The following is a 17,150-nucleotide window of genomic DNA, read 5'->3' as shown; positions in this document are numbered from 1 at the left end:
ACTGAAGCAGCAGAATCCAGGCCAACATTCCTCAAAATACTAAAGTCAGTCTTCATATTCCACATCCAAGAGGGCTCCGGTCCTCTAAAGATGGATCCATTAAGGGCCTGAATGATAGGGCTGCTTTAATCATTTCAAATGCTTGTCCTCTTGGATCTTGTATTTTTTCTTTAGCAGACATACATGACATAATGTTAAAGGATTTTCAAAGCAGAGACCACAGACAAATTCAGTACTGAAATCAAAGGATTTGGGGCTAAAAAGACGCTCCATTGCATATCATTTACCTAAATATCAAGAATACTAAGATAACATCAATAATTTAAAAAATTTAGGATTCAGGGCAAGGAGAGGAGTTAAAAAAAAAAGTATTTTCAGAAAATCCTAGTACCTTATTGCTTCTAGGTACTTGATTCTTTTACATTTTTGAATAGCTTTACCATAATCTTGTGATAGCATGAGCTCTTACTTGGGTAGGTGTCTCTTATCACGACTTTCTTGGTATTATGCTAAACTCTCAGTCTCAGAAATATCTAGGTAAGTCAGATATCACAGTACTCATAAGGCTAAACTGAAATCTCTCCCACCTCCTCACCAATGTACAAACTGATGTACAAATCATTTCCTCATCTATACATTTTCAGAATTCATTTGTGGGTATAATTAGTTGTGAAACTAAAATCTTTGCCTAAACTTTTGTTATTAGTGTAATCCACCACAATAAACACAAATACAGGATGTAGAGGACAACTGTACCCTACCCCTGTACATTCACTCAGTTTTGAAAATAGAGAATAAATTGTTCCAACCTGGCAGAATAATTCAACTGGGATGAGTGAACGATAGTTAAATATTTTTAGAGGTGATCCTGACACAACACTGTTGAAAAAATTGCTGGAAGAGCAAATGACTCAATACACTTTAATGAGCTACCTATAATTGTAATACAAACCAACACCCTAATTCTTTTCTTAGATGAAAAGAACGTAAATTGCTTTATACCCTAAAGGCATTCTTAATCCCACTTTTCAGTTTTCCTAACCCAGTGTTTTCTCTGGGACACTAAGGTTATTCTTTTAGAAGCTGGTATCACCAACTCCTTAAATATTAACTTGGTAAATAAAATTTCTAAGGAAGAATGCACAATTTCTGCCCTAAAGGTTAAAGGTTAAATCACTGAACTTTAAAAAAAAAATTAGATGTTTTATTTCATTAATTAGATGTCCACTGGATATAAGCCTGGAATAACTCCAAACTACCCAAACATATGACAAATTATAAATTATAGAAATCACTGCATTATATAGGTCTAGTTTCTCACCTACGAGATTTGTAAGCAATCTGCCCTCACTCCCAAAAATCTGTCTTCCACAGGTAATCAGATGCAGGTTACTGCTTATATAAAGAAATATTTTACACCATGAACAAGATTCACTACAGATTTGTAAAACAAGACATACCAGTGAACCACCAATCCCTAAAAATAATTAAAAAAGAGTTTGAAACTAAGCTAAATGCAAAGCTGTCCACTGTTTTCTCTCTGTTAAATGCAAAACACTTCTACAGTTATACTGAAGGTCTGAAAGAAAACAGCAAACATTTCATTCCCTTTCCTATACTTACCATGATTATTTGAAAAGAAGGTGGTTCTGAATAAGAGAAATATTTGTATGAGCCTTTCCCATTGTTGTACTGCACAGATAAATGAGACTAACACATGTTACCTCTGTTAAAAATGAAACAAAGCCTTTCATCTTGTGACTTGTTCCCAGAAACAGGACAGAAGATGATTCTTCTAAGTTTTTGTAGTTATCATTTGTATACATCTGAAAGACTATTTCTACCATGTTTTATTATTTTTAATCACTCTGCCTAGCTTCTCCAGATAGGAGAATCCATCCATCAGCTGTAATATTACTAACTACTAACAGAGAGACGAAAGGCATATCCTTAATGACCCAAAGTAACAAGTTAATAATTTTGTTTTCCGAATAACGGTGGAGAAAAACAAAATATGTATCGTATTTTTAACCCTTCAGACACCCTCAGGAAGAAATTTTCCATCTTTCATAGTGTAGACAGACTCTGAAAAAGAACAAACACACAGCATTGTTTTAGTAACACAATTGGAAAAAAAAATACAGTTCATTTGATACTGCCCAAGGTAACTTGAAGACCAGGGACTCTGGTTTCAGTTAGTTAAAAAAAATTACTTAAGGTAATCGTATATATGGAGTACCACAAATTAACATTAACTCTATTTTTATTTTTTTTTAACACTAACTTTATTTTTAAAGTAAGTTGGTGGTCCATGCTAATGAACATCCTATCTTCTCAATATTTTAGCATACACTCTTAAGTTTATCCAAGACCCCACGTTACTTCGAAACCGACCGCCAGCTGTCCATAGGGCTATCGTCAATAATATCCCTGGCATTTTAAACCGGGAGATACTCCCTTAGACCTCTCTTAATCTTTTCTTAACCGGGGCGCCACAGCACCGTCCCCTTCCAGCTTAGTTACTCGTGTCAACACTGATTTCTTTGGACCCTTCTGGCAAATCATTCCTTTATGAAAAACCAGTGAGGGTACGAAACCTTGCGGAGGGGTAAGGAAGGCTGGAATATAAGTGACAAAAAGATTAAAAAAAAAAAAATAGGAGGAATAACCCAACTCCGTGGGTGGAAGCTGGCTTTTCAGACCGAAGTGAGAAGGGTCGCCGTCCAGGGTCCCCGCAGCCCAAACAAGACGCCAACGCTTCCGAGGATCCTATTAGTCAGCCTAAGTGATGCTCTGGGCTCAGAAGTAAACAGATTCCCTCAATCCCTTAATAAGAAAAAGGACGAGAACGGATAGGGTGTCTATACAACCTGCTGGACCTTAAGGCCGAGGCCCAGTGGGCCTCTGGATACTGCCTCCAGCCGGACCCACCCTACAATTTGTCCCCAGTTGCCGCGTCCGCTCCCGGGTCCCCATGTTTGGGCCCTAGGCTCTCCAACCCGTTTATGCTCCACCTCACCGTCCCCACCGCACCACCATTCGGCTCGCGCGCTGCCTAAAACCTCGGCCAGGCTCCGCGGACTGTTCCCGGTACTCCTAACATGGCGCCCGAGACCCCTTCGCTTCTTTGGCCCACTCTGGGCGCGTCTGATCTTGGCGCATTTTGGGCATTGTAGTTCCCGCGGTGGCCTCGGTGTCCCACCAAGCCTTTAGAAGACTACGATTCCCAGAATGCACGGCTCCTGAGCATGGCTATTGGGGCCTTTCGGACAGAGGGATGATGTCATTGCAAAAACCCCACTGCATTCATTGTGCTACGGTCTATCCACCCCCCTGCTGCTGCTGGGCTTGCGATTGCCGCTTGCTCCAGCTGAGCTAAGAGTAACAGCAGCACCAGGGCAAGGACTGACTCCAGCCCTTGGACTTAGGACATCGCAACACGTTCACTTGCCTGCGTGACTCATTCGCACATCATTTCTGTTTATGCCTGGGGTGGGGAGAAATATCCCAAACCAGGTGAGTTGAAGTGATTTATTCAAATGGTTCTACCAAGTTATTCCTCCCGCTGAATTCTCAAGGCTTTCTTTTGGGGCAATGGGGGCGGGAGGACTGGAGAGGTGTTCGAAAGTGCTGCTAAGTGAAAAAGCTCTGTGCAATTTGGGTCACTGCAAAGACCAACTCTAGCAACCTTCCCCCGCGGGAGGACCGATTGCTGCCGATTCCCTAGTCGCAACTCCCCTCAACCTTTTTGAGGATTAGAGAGGGGGGCTGGGCTGGGAAAGATGTTGGGAAGCGCTCTTGGAAAATCAGAAAAAGGCAGAGGTGGGGGACTGCAGTCCTGTCACATACGGCCCCGAGTGCTGAGGTTTGAGTGGGAAGGGGTGATGCGTGGGGAGAAATGGAGACAGTGATTTCATGTGGTTGCACTACTTTAGAACATTCCTGTGTCGCTTGGGCAAGCACACGCTATTTATTTTTAAGATGAGCGTGCTTCTGAGTAGGTTAAGTTTTGTGGTGCTCTATTTTATGTGTGTGTGTGTGTGTGTGTGTGTGTCATTTGTCTCGCCTTTTCTGCTGATTTGAGGTGACAGTGTCCTTTACTGGTGCACTCCCTGCTAGTCAGAAACATTTCACGTGTCTGGGGAAGCTTCTCTTAGGCTGCTGGAAGGAGCATTTTTGTTAAGTGTTTTTCTTCTTCCCACTGCAGGATTGTTTGGAAGTGGAGCTCGTGTGAGTGTTTTAAATGATGTTGCAGTAGGCTCCTTGCCACTGACAATGGTACCATAATGAGCTGTCTTTTCGTGAGGCACAATCACCAGTCACAACTAACGGTTTGGAGAACGGATTAGGGAAACCCTGGTTCGTTCTAACGCATTAGGGAAAGGAAAAGTTAGAAGCACTGTTAACCTTCATTTGCCGTTACTGAAAGGTACCCGAAAGGTATCTTCTGAAAGGAAGAGTGATCCTGGCTAGGGGAACCAAGGAGCAGAGAAGTGGGGGTCTTTTGGTTTTTTTTGGGGGGGGGGTTTGTTTTTAAGCGAACTGACACATTTAATAGGACAGAAAGCATTCTGGCTTGTGTGATTTTGGCTCTTGTAAGAGTTATTAGGATGATTAGTGCAATAAATGTTACTTTGGGATAAACAGCTGGCTAACTCCAGAACAGATGGGGCCAGTCTTAGCCGAGAGATCTACAACCTTGGAAATGAATGGACTTGGGGTCAACCACACCCCCTCATGGAATGTCAAAAGAAGGAGAAATGCCAAAGCATTTTATGCTTAACTCTAAATTGCCAAACCTCTTTATAGGCAGTTCAGAAATTGGGTGAAAGTCATTCCTGGTTGCCTTCTGCTGCCGAACACATTTTTTTCATTTTCAGTTCAGACCCTTAGGTCTCCAAAGTTGCAGCTGGGTGATGCTTCGTTAAATGCTGCTTGTTACTGAATGCAAAGGACAGTCCATTGTATGGGCTTTGTAGTAGAGTGATTTATTGAGATGCAATGAGCAGCTTTGGGATTTGGGAAAAGACTGCCTGGCTTTGCTTCCTTCTACTTCTCTGATGCTTATTGTCAATTCTCCTGGGTACCTTACCGTTTTTTGCCTATACCTTCCCTGCCCCACCCCTCTATGTCTGTTGAAGTTCTTTCAGTTTCTTTCCCTGTTTCTCCATTTACAATTCTCACTTTTCCTCTGTTTCAAAATTTCCCTCTTCTCACCAATATGTCAAGTCACTCTAAGTCTTTTTCCAATCTCTGAATACCTTCCCCACCCCTTCTCTACCTCACCCAGAAACTCCAGGGTAAAGGTGGACTGTGTGAGTATTTATTCCAGAGAGTCCTCTTAGAAGCTTTGACTTTTTTTTTTTCTTTTTCTTGCAGTGGGTGCTAGGCAGGATGAGCAGCAACAAGCCTGAGCCTTTGGCCTGCTCTGTCGTTTCTGTAATGGACATCATTTGGCCTCAGCAGCTTGTGGGCAATGCAGTGTTGCAGTTGAGCCTATGTCACTGTAGTTTTCATTGGTACCTGTATTAAGAATGGAAATAAGTCAAGCAGAGAGAGTCAATTATCATATGGTTGCGCTTATTTGTGGAGCATAAGGAATAACATGGAGGACATGGGGAGATGGAGAGGAGAAGGGAGTTGGGGGGAAATCAGAGGGGGAGACAAACCGTGAGAGACTGTGGACTCTAAGAAACAAACTGAGGGGTTTGGGGAGGGTGGGAGGTTGGGTGAGCCTAGTGATGGGTATTATGGAGGGCATGTATTGGGTGGAGCTCTGGGTGTGGTGCATACACAATGAACTTTGGAATACTGAAAAGAAATTTAAAAAATAAATAAGAATTTTTTTAAATGCTTTAAAAAAAATAACTGCCAGTGCGTTAGCAATGTTTTAAAATGCTTTCTATGAGGGGTACCTGGCTGGCTCAGGAGAAAGAGCATGTGATTCTTGATCTTGGGATTGTGAGTTTGAGCCCCACGTTGGGTGTATAGAGATTACTTAAATATGTAAAAACTCAAAAACAGCAAGTGCTTTACATGAACTGTTCTCTTAATTCCTAAAGAAAAAGAAGACTTTGAAGGGCTTCTTTCTCATTTTATACTTTTTCTTTCCCTGATTTTTGCTCCGGTAAGTGGCGGGAAGGCCATCTTTTCTGTTGATTGCTGAGGAGCAATCCAGGTGGCCAAACTGCCCATTTGCTTTTTTTGAAGACACTTGGAGTGGCAACAGTGTTCCCTCCGGTGATGTCTTCTTTGTGGCTGAAAAGAATTTTATTTGTTCTCTAGAGGACAAAGGTGTGGTGGTGGTTGTGTTTAACTCATTTAATGCTTTTCCAGGCATAGAGAGTCTAACTGTTTTTGGTATGGAGGCAACTACTGTGACAGGCAGATTGAGAAGTTGTCTTTCGAAGCCTCTCTCTCACCCCCTTCTCATTCCTATTTTTCTTATTCTAAAATGCTCCGTCCCCCTACCCAAGCTGTTTAGTGTTTTGTGGGGACAAATGAGCTGAATGATCGGTTAGATTTGTACCCATCACTATGTCTGTGACCTTGAATAAATATGCATTTCTTTTCTGCCTCTGTTTACATTTTTGCAAATGGATAATGATCCTTGCCTCTTGGTTTAATTGTTCGCATGGCATAACCTGCTACAGTTTGTTCCCAGCCCATAAACTTGATGACAAATATTAATTGAGCAGCTAGTGTGTTTTAAGAACTATGGATACATCAGTTGGAAGAGAAGCTTCCCAGGGTGACTGGGTGACTCAGTCGGTTAAATGCCTGACTCTTGATGTTGGCTCAGGTCATGAGCTCAGGGCTGTGAGATGGATCTGCCCTCCGTGTGGAGCCTGCTTGATATTCTTTCTCCTTCTCCCACTGCCCCTCCCCTTGCTTGTTCATGCACGTGTGTACTCTTTCTCTCTAAATAAATAAATTAAATCTTAGAAAAAAGAGGAGAAAGAAAGAGAAGCTTTCCCAGCCCTCATGGAGTTTCTATTCTAATAGAGAGACAATCATTGGACAAGTAATCATAGTGTGATGAATGTTACTATCAAAAGGGGATATACTATATAGGGGAATAGGACTGCCTCACTGGTACTTTCACCTTGTTTCGGGAAATCAAGAAAGGTTTCCTGTGGGAGGTGGCACTTCAAGAAACTTGAAGAGTGAGTGGAAGTAATTTAGGTTGGGAATGAGAGGTGCTTGCAGGGAGACAAAGAGGATTTCTGACAAGGGAAACTGCATGTTCAAAGTACAAAAGGAAGAGTAGTAAATTGAAGATTTGAAAGGAGGTCAGTCAGTATATGGGAGCAGAGCTGGAGGAGAGAGGCCAGACTGGGCGGGAGAGGTGAGCAGAGTTTAGAGAGTGGGCAGTTTTCTGAGCCTCATGTGAATTTTGGTCTTTATCCTAAGAGCAATAAGAACCTAATAAAGGGCTTTGAATAGCTAGGTGAATTATTTATGTAGAATGATATGAAAAACATCATCTTGGCTGTTAAGTGAGGAAGAGATTGGAGGAGAGGATTGGCCAAAGTCAATGTGTGGAGGACAAGTAGCAAGTAATTCTCCTCGTCTATGTGAGGAGTAATGGTGGCTTGGATCTAGGGTGGGGGCAGAGGGCTTGGAGAGGAGGAAAGAGATTAGAGAGAGGCAAAACTTGAAGAATATAATTGATAAGATTACTGATTGATTGGATGTGGGGATAGGGAGAAGGGGGACTAAAGATGACTTGAATCTTTCCTTGAGCAACTGGGAATGCAAAAGAGAACACTGGAGAAGAGACCAGATTTTTGTTTGTTTGTTTAAAAAGGAGGGACTTTTAGCCATGTTCAGTTTGAAATTCCAGACAGACATATTATACAACTTATATGGAGTATGGGGCACCTAGGTGGCTCAGTCAGTTAAGTGTCTGCCTTCTGCTCAGGTCATGATCCCAGGGCTCTGGGATCAAGTTCCACATTGAGCTCCCTGCTCATTGGAGAGCCTGCTACTTCCCTGGGTGTGTTTGTGCTCTCTCTCTGCCAAATAAATAAATAAATTTTTTTTTTTTAAAAAGTCCCATTAAAGGGGCGCCTGGGTGGCCCAGTGGTTTGGGCTGCTGCCTTCGGCTCGGGTCATGATCTCAGGGTCCTGGGATCGAGCCCCGCATCGGGCTCTCTGCTCCGCAGGAAGCCTGCTTCCCTCTCTCTCTCCCTGCCTCTCTGCCTACTTGTGATCTCTGTCTGTCAAATAAATAAATAAAATCTTTAAAAAAAAAAAAAAAGTCCCATTAGGGGCTCCGAATATTTGTTGATTGAATATATTAACTTAAGTCACTGAGTGTCCATTCAAAGGAAGTATCAATGCACTGGAAGAGGGTATTTAGTAATGAAAGTGTCAAATGTGAAACTCTTTTAACAAATTCATTAAAATGTATTCCTGAGACCTGCACCCTTTGAGGTGTTATATAGATGACTTATAGGAAAATTCAGAAATATTTCAGATCTGGTTTCTTTTTGGACTGAACTTCCTTTATTCAAGTTAGTTTCTCAAAAAATTATTTTAAAATTGTATAGAGTTCCTTAAATCAATGGGTCTCACACTTTTGAATTGTATAGGTAAGCAAAATTCCAAAAAATAAGGTAAAATTGCCTGAGCTGTTTTGACAATGGTTATTTTTCTATAGTAGAGATAGATTTTTAAAAAAATGACCCTTTCACTTTTAGACAATACTTTCAAAATTAACAATATATTGAGCTTTATGAAAATTCTCTACTTTGTCTTTATTTTTCTCATTTTGTTGCAGAATAGTAAAAAAAAAAAATGAACAAAACACCAGAATGTTATAATAATTTATGGAACCAATGCCCTATTTTCTTGGCTGTGGTGGAAATGTGGCCCATCTCCAAATAAGAACACTTCCAAGTATGGAAGAATTTTGTATAGGCCATAGATAATTTATTTTCAATTCCTTTTTTATAGTAATCCAATCACTGAAAACTAGATGGGTCTCTTCATAATGTATCTAAGGTCACAGTTCTTATTTGTTCCTGGAGGATCCTCATGAAGCCCCTCATCCCTGAGATTATATTTTAAAGTGTGTGTGTATGAGAGAGAGAGAGTTCACATTCACATATTTTTCTATCACTATATGGGTTTCCTTGGGCAAGTTATTTAACTTCTTTAAATTTCAGTTTTTTTGCAAGATTGTTATGAGGTTTAAATGAGATAATATGTTTTAAGTATCTGGTACTATGACTGGTATAACTGATGCTCATAGTAACTGTTTTTAACATTATATTTATTTATTGGTTTAAATATTTTATTTACTGGTTGATCCTTGTTTAGTATCCATAGTGGTAACACAAAGAAAAAGATAACAGTATAACCAGACAACTGGAGGCAATGAGAAGTATATTTCACTGATGTAGAATTCTTGCCAGAAATGTTTAACCTAAATCTAATCATGAGGAAATAATCAGGCAAATCCAGATTGTGGGACATACTGTAAAACAGCTGGCCTGCGATCTTCTAAAATGTCAATGTCGTGAAAGACAAATAAAACAAAATAAAGCAAAATATATTGGGGACCAATCTAGATTAAAGAAGACTGGAAGTATGACAGCCAAATGCCACACGTAATCCTTGATTGGATTCTGGACTTAAAAAAAAAAAAGCTATAAGGGACATTTGGGGGACAAATGGGGAAATTTGAATGGGAATTGCATATTAGGTAATCAGTAACAATGTTAGTTTTCTTGGATGTGATAACAATTCCATCTGCTTAGCCTGACATGCTATGGATATTGATGTCTAGATCAGTTGCCATTCCTGAATGTCGTCATTAGGAATGTCACACCAAAGCTAGAAGACATCAAGGGCTGCTTCAGAAGGTAGTGATTTTCTTGGTCCCTAAAGGTATTTAATTAGCCGACAGGCTATAATACCAATTACTGGGGATGTTGTAAGTGATTTTTAAATGTCCTTTCTAGGGGTGCCTGTGTGGCTCAGTTGCTTAAGTGTTCTACTCTTGATTTCAGCTCAGGTCATATCTCAGGGTCCTGAGATCGAGCCCCACATTGGCCTCCGCACTCCGTGTAGAGGTGCTCACATTGTCTCTCAAATAAATTGGCCAACCCTTTTGGGTCCCCTCCCTCCTTGGGTGTTTTGGACTGCCAGATTGCTGTAACTCAATAAACTTATTTTCTGCCCATCAAAAAAAAAAAAAATCTTTTTTTAAAAAGTGTCCTGATATTACTAGAGGTAGTAATACAGATGGAGCACTAGCTGCTTCCAAAGTGAAGAGGATGGGGTGCCTGGATGGCTCAGTGGATTAAGCCACTGCCTTCAGCTCAGGTCATGATCCCAGGGTCCTGGGATGGAGTCCCGCATCGGGCTCTCTGCTCTGTGGGGAGCCTGCTTCCTCCTTTCTCTCTGCCTGCCTGTCCCTGACTTGTGATCTCTGTCTGTCAAATAAATAAATAAAATAAATCTTTAAAAAAAACAAAACAAACAAACTAACTAACTAACAAAAAAACAAAGTGAAGAGGAAAGGATGGCAAGAGGCACACAAATATTTATCTTAAATTTTTTTTGAGTCTAGATATAACATAGGATTAATCAAAATTTATTATAGGAATACACAATGTATTGGATAGTGGAAATTCCCCTTAATTCCACTTCACAAAGATAATCACTTTTCAGATTTTGATGTATGCTCCTCTGTCATTTTTCCTTCATACATATACTAATGATATTATCTATAATTCTGCTTGCTGTCTTGTAATATATTTTGAGCAGTTGTCCCACATATTTGCATGTCACTCTAATTTACCTATTTCCATGGCTGTTAGGCACCACTGCAATGAGCATTTGAGAACACATTTTTTTTTTGTGATGAATTTGTGGGAATATTTCTGTAGGACACATTTCTGGGGGTAGAAATGCTGGGTCAGAGGGCATCTCTTTAATTGCCCCCTGATTTAAATTCTTTTTTTTTTTTTAAAGATTCCATTCATTTTATTTGACAGACAGAGATCACAAGTAGGCAGAAAGGCAGGCAGAGAGAGAGAGGAGGAAGCAGGCTCCCTGCTGAGCAGAGAGCCTGATGCGGGGGCTCAATCCCAGGACCCTGGGATCATGACCTGAGCCGAAGGCAGAGGCTTTAACCCACTCAGCCACCCAGGCGCCCCCTCCCCCCACCCCAATTTAAATTCTTATCAGTAGTCGTTGACAGTGCCATTTCTACATACCTTTGCCAAGTCCATTAGCCACTTGCACTGAACTCTTAATAAAGGAAAAAAGTTGTGATGGGTGAACAGAAAGTGGGCAAAAGTGGAATCACAGAGTTCCTGCTAGTTTTTGTGAAGGGTATGATAAGGTTAGTATGTAAATACTACGGAAACCTCTGGAAAAAAGAAATAAAAATACATCATCTCTGCCTACAACACAATGTGATATTTAAAAAGTGAACTGAAACAATAAAGCAGCCAAGAGTTTTCCCCAGAAAATTCTGCAGAAAATTTTTTTATTTTTGAGTTATGGTTAGCTTCACTAAAATGTGGACAGCATCAACCTTGGGATGAAAATAACCTCCTCTGCTCACTTCCTCTCCATGTCAGTCACACCACCACTAGAAAGGGGAATTTAAGTTCCATTTTTTAATATCTGAACTAGGTGGGTAAAAGGCCTGATGGTTCATCTTTCTGAATATTGATAGAAGCAGTCCCAGAGCAGATTTTGGCATTTTTCTGTAGAAAAGGTATGAATTTAGGACTGGCCATCGAGGACTCACTGTGCCCCAGTAGAGACCCTGGGGGAAAGACTATGGGAATCACAAGCTATGAATTACTTCTGTTCTTATGGGGCTGGGTGGAGCCAACACAGATTTGAGCTCTGTGCTGTGTGGAAATTTATCTTTTCAAGTCTCAGTTTCTTCTCCTATAAAATGGGGGTTTTTGTGAGACCAAAATGAGATGATGTGAATGAAAGGACTTTGGCAAATGCATATGTACATAAATACTTGCTGTTGTTAAGGTGCTGCTGTGTCTGACTGGGCCACCTCACATCACTCTTTCCTTTAATTCCATTGGCATTTGTATTCCAAAAGACTTTTTAAGTCATTCTATCTCTTAATGTCTCATTGTTACTTCTTCTTCTTCATTGTTACTTCTTCTGTGAACATAAACTAAATGTGAGATTCTGTGCTGGGTTATCGGATAAGTCAGTAAAGATGAAACCGTCAGGAGCCTTCCTTCTTCCCCACTTTTATTCTAGGAGACTAATATCTTTTAATGGGAGTCTTTAATAAAAGATGTTTTCCAAAGGTGTATTATGTATGCTGTTTTATAATCTCAAACTTAAGTGGTAGATTTTAGTTCCACTTTTTTCCATATAAATGAGGAAATAATTCTTAGTGAGGTTGAGTAACTTTTTTTTTTTCTTTTTAGTTATCTAGTTTAAAAAAAGGTTGCAGATGGCCCTAGGTAGGTATTCTGGAACCAAAACCAAAAGCATCTCTGGCTGCTTCCTATTTTTGCCTTGCCTTCTGATCAAAAGCAAGCTTCATGAAGGCAGGACTGGCTGGTGACATTTACTTTGATGGCTCATTTTACCTTCAGGCACACAGGGAGGAGCTTTCCTTCCAGCTGTTGAGTTAGTTGAAGCCATGATGTAAATTATTATAGCATCTACCAGGTGCCAAATGGTTTGCATGTTTTATTTGATTTTTTCCCCCAAATCATTTTGAAAAGTTTCAGATATGTAGAAAAATTGCAAAAATCTTACAGTGAACATTCCATATACCCTTCATCTAGCTTAATTTGCTTTCTCTTACTACATCTGTGCATACACACACATACACACGCACTCCCCCCCCCTCCACCAAAATCACTTAAAAGTGAGTTGCAAACATTACAACACTGTATCTCTGCCCACTGGAGCATGTATCTCTGAAGAAATAGGAAGTTCTCCCATGTAACTGCAATATCGTTACATTGAAACATTGAAATTTTGAAGATTCCAAATCTGTTGCCTTTCTAAATTGGATTGGCCTGATTGTTTTTTCTTTATCAGACTCATGTTAAACACTTGTAGGAATTTAGCGTTGCCTGTTGTGTCCTTTTCTTTGTATCACATTAGGTAACACATAATGTCACTTTGTAACATCACTGGTGATGTAAGATTTGGTCATTTGGATGAAGTGGTATTGCCTGATCTCTTCATTGTAAAGGTACTTATTTCTCTTTCTAATACAATAGTCTGTGGGGTCATACTTTGAGATTGTTTGAATATTGTTCCTCTGTAATTTTTATCCACTGGTTTTAACATCTCTTGATAATCATGGCCTAGGTCAGTTGGTATCTATGAAAGGATGATTTTCTAATTCTCTCTGGATGTATTTTTTTTTTTTTTTTTTTTTTTTATTTATTTATTTGACAAACAGAGATTACAAGTAGGCAAGAGAGGCAGGCAGTGAGAGAGGAGGAAGCAAGCTCTCTGCAGAGCAGAGAGCCTGATGCGGGTCTCCATCCCAGGACCCTGGGATCATGACCTGAGCTGAAAGCAGAGGCTTTAACCTGCTGAGCCACCCAGGCACCCCTCTTTCTGTATGTATGACCAGGCATTTTCTGACAGATCAGCTTTCAGCTTCTTCTCTTCCTCCTCCCCCTCTTCCTCCTGATCCCCCTTTCTTTAAGCATCATCTGGATTCCTGGATTATTTTTTACCTGCAAGGTATTATAATCCATTACCAACCTTCTGCCTGGTTCCTCAGGAATTTTGCCCACTTTACAAGTAAGGAAATTAAGACTCAGAAAATACAAGTAACCTTCTGAGAGTTACAGATAGTTAGCAGAGGAGGCCAGACGCAGAGCCAATTTTGATTAACTCTGAGGTGGTTTCTGTTCTTTTTTGCCTTGAGGCAGTCCAGGTATAAAAGATTATGCGAGGAAATCAAGTTGGAAAGAACAAGCATTGCATTATTGTTGCTTATAGCAAATGATTGGAAACAACCCTAAGCATGTCAGGGAAAACAGGTTAAATAAATGGCTAAGTTCATACAAGGGAAAACTATTAAACCACACACAAGAATTGGGGTGTTCTTTAAGTACTGATATGGAAAGCTCTCAAAGGCTATATTAAATGAAAGAAGGAAGGTGCAGAAGAGTACATATTCTGTGAAAGAAGTGGGGATAAGAAAGTGCATTTGAGGGCGCCTGGGTGGCTCAGTGGGTTAAGCCGCTGCCTTCGGCTCGGGTCATGATCTCAGGGTCCTGGGATCGAGTCCTGCATTGGGCTCTCTGCTCAGCAGGGAGCCTGTTTCCTCCTCTCTCTCTGCCTGCCTCTCTGCCTACTTGTGATCTCTCTCTGTCAAATAAATAAATAAAAAATCTTAAAAAAAAAAAAAAGAAAGAAAGTGCATTTGAATTTGCACAAAGAAACCCTGGAAGGATATAAAATAACAAAGTAGTTACTGGAACAGGGTTGTAAAAGTGAGTGGGGTGTGTGCTGTGAGATTTCTTAAGATTTACTATTTTATAAGGTTAACTTACAAGATAGCTTTATTGAGATATAATCCACACATCACAGAATTCACATATTTAAACTGTACAATTCAGTGGTTTTTAGTATGTTCATAGAGTTGTGCATCACCACAATTTAGAACATTTCCATTATTCTAACAGGAAACCTTTTACCCATTAGCATTCATTTGTTATCTCCCCTGCCCCTGTGCCTTGCCCTCCCAAACTGCCCCAGGCAACCACTTTCTTGTCTTTACTTTCTGTCTCTATAGATTTGCCTATTCTGGACATGTCATATAAATGGCATCAGGTAATATGTGGTCTTTTGTGACTGGTTTCTTTCATCAGCATGATCTTTTCAAGGTTTATCTGTGTTGTATTATGGATCAGTTCTAGTTTTATTACCAAATAATATTCCTTTGTATTGATATTCCATACCAGTTGATGGACATTTGGATTGTTTCTCTATTTTATTTTATTTTATTTTATTTTATTTTATAGAGGAGGGGAGAGGCAGAGGGAGAGGGAGAGAGAGAATCTTAAGCAGGCTCGACACCAAGCATGGAACCTGATGCAGGGCTTGATCTCACAACTCTGAGATCATGACCTGAACCAAAATGAAAAGTTGGATGCTTAACCAAGTGAGCCAGCCAGGCACCCCCTCAACTTTAAAAAAAAAAAAAAATTTAAGTAATCTCTACAACCAACATGGGGCTTCAGCTCAGGACCCCAAGATCAAGAGTCACATGCTCCTCTGACTGAGCCAGCCAGGTTCCATGGCTTGTTTCTACTTTTTGACTGTTAGGAATAATGCTATCAACATGTGCATATAAGGTTTTGAATGTCCATTTGTTTTTATTTCGTTTGCGTCTGTACCAGGAGTGGGTCAAATGCTAACTCTATGTATGAACTTTTAAGGAACTGACAAATTGTTTTCCAAAGCAGCTGCTACCATTTTACATTCCCTCCAGCAGTATATGCGGGTTCTATTTCTCTACATCCTTGCCAACACTTGTTATTATTTCTTCTTCATTATGACCATCCTCGTAAGTGTGCCACATTGAGTTTTGACCCATGGGAATGTAATACCAGTGTATTTCAAAATTAAAACAAACAAACAAACAAAAAAAAACGTGGAAATAAATGGCAGCTCAAGAAGAAAAGTTTCAGATGGCCAGCCAGAGGTCAGTTTGTAGGGATGGCCATAGGGTAGGGATGGCCTTAGGGTAGGGATGATCTTAGGTTTTCCTTTTTCAGACAGATGTACTGATGCATATACATTTCCATCTTCTGCCTTTTAGTACCAGCTGACTTCTCCTCCAGTGCTCTCCCAGATTCATTGTCCAGAGAGGAGGCTTGGGTATAAAGTACTGCACTGCCCTCAGGATTTCTAGCACTTTAGAAACAGCTCTATGGACTCAGCAGCTAGGATGATGTCAGTTCTTAAGAGCAGAGAAGTATCAGGATTCTCTGGGCCATGATGTCCTCATACTCTTTCCCCAGTGCTCACGGTAAGGGCGTTAGAATGAGATGCTTTTAGCTATTGGTGACTGGTCTAGGAAGCAGTGGGATGCTTTTGAATAATTTTGAAGCCTACAAAATGCAGTCTGATTTTGTGTTTTGGTGCGTTTAAGCTGTGTGATCTTAGACAACTCATAACTTCTCTGAGCCTCAGTTTTTTCATCAAAAGTAGAGGAGACTACCTAGTCTAAAGTATCTCTTCACAAGATACTTAATAGTTAGAAAGTAGGCAAGAGTAACTTTACAGTGGAGAAATATGGCAGATACCACCTTTACTAGATGATTAAGGTTAATACAGTGTTGGGACAAATCATCATATGAGAATGACACACCAGTAGTATGGCATTCCTGCCCAAAATGCATAGCTTGAATCTAATCACAAATCTAATATCAGATAAATATAAATTAAGAAACATTCTACAAGTCAAATGGACTGTATTTTTTTAAAAAATGTCAAGGTCATGAAAGACAAACACTGAGGAATAATTCTATATTAAAGGAGACTAAAGTCCCATAGAAACTAAATACAATATATGATCCTGGATTGATTGGATCAGAGAAAAGTTTTTTTTTCTTTTTCTCTCTCTTTTTATTTTAAAAGATTCTATTTATTTATTTGTGTGTGAGAGAGAGAGCACAAGCACATGAGCAGGGGGTAGGGAACAAGGCAGAGGGAGAGGTAGAATCGGATTCCCTGCTGAGCCGTGAGCCCTATATAGGACTCAATTCTAGGACCCTGAGATTATGACCTGAGGCAGCCACTTAACTGACTGAGCCACCCAGATGCCCCCCCCACCCCAATTTTTTTTATTTTGTCATAAAGGACATTATTTTGTTTAGTCAATTGGTGAAATTTGAATAAGGGCTGAGATTAGATTATATAAGTATTAAGATTTATTTTCTGATTTTGATCATCATATTGTGAAGATAGAAGAATATGTCTTGAATTTTAGGGAGATACAATGTTTAGGAATAAAGTAATATCTATATCAGAAAGAATGGTAAAGCAAAGTGGTAAAAAATTCACATTTGGATAATCTGGGTGAAGGGTATGAATTATTACTAGTTTTTTTAAAGTTTTTTCCTTTTTAAGTTGAAGTCTGAAATTAATTAAAAATAAAGAGATAA

The 17,150-nt window shown here is 39.9% G+C and overlaps 1 protein-coding gene and 1 long non-coding RNA gene across 2 annotated transcripts in view; one reads left to right on the top strand and one right to left on the bottom strand.

Annotated features, from left to right (window-relative positions):
• Positions 1–905: 905 nt before the first annotated feature.
• LOC106006924 lies at positions 906–3,195 on the bottom strand. The gene is made up of 2 exons (XR_001181268.2): positions 3,020–3,195; positions 906–2,085 (listed from the first exon to the last, which is right to left on the bottom strand). It is a non-coding gene; the product is annotated as an uncharacterized LOC106006924 (long non-coding RNA).
• A 97-nt stretch (positions 3,196–3,292) lies between these two features.
• Positions 3,293–17,150, top strand: part of RAB30 (RAB30, member RAS oncogene family) — a 74,626-nt gene continuing 60,768 nt past the window's right edge. Inside the window, exon 1 of the mRNA XM_004763475.3 lies at positions 3,293–3,516. The gene's annotated coding sequence lies outside the window, so the exon portion shown is untranslated. The remainder of the gene's footprint in view (positions 3,517–17,150) is intronic.

The sequence above is a fragment of the Mustela putorius genome, unplaced genomic scaffold, assembly GCF_011764305.1.
Source record: "Mustela putorius furo isolate JIRA1106 unplaced genomic scaffold, ASM1176430v1.1 tig00003987_pilon_pilon_pilon, whole genome shotgun sequence".
Lineage (NCBI taxonomy): Eukaryota > Metazoa > Chordata > Mammalia > Carnivora > Mustelidae > Mustela > Mustela putorius.
This window is presented reverse-complemented; position numbering and strand designations above follow the sequence as displayed.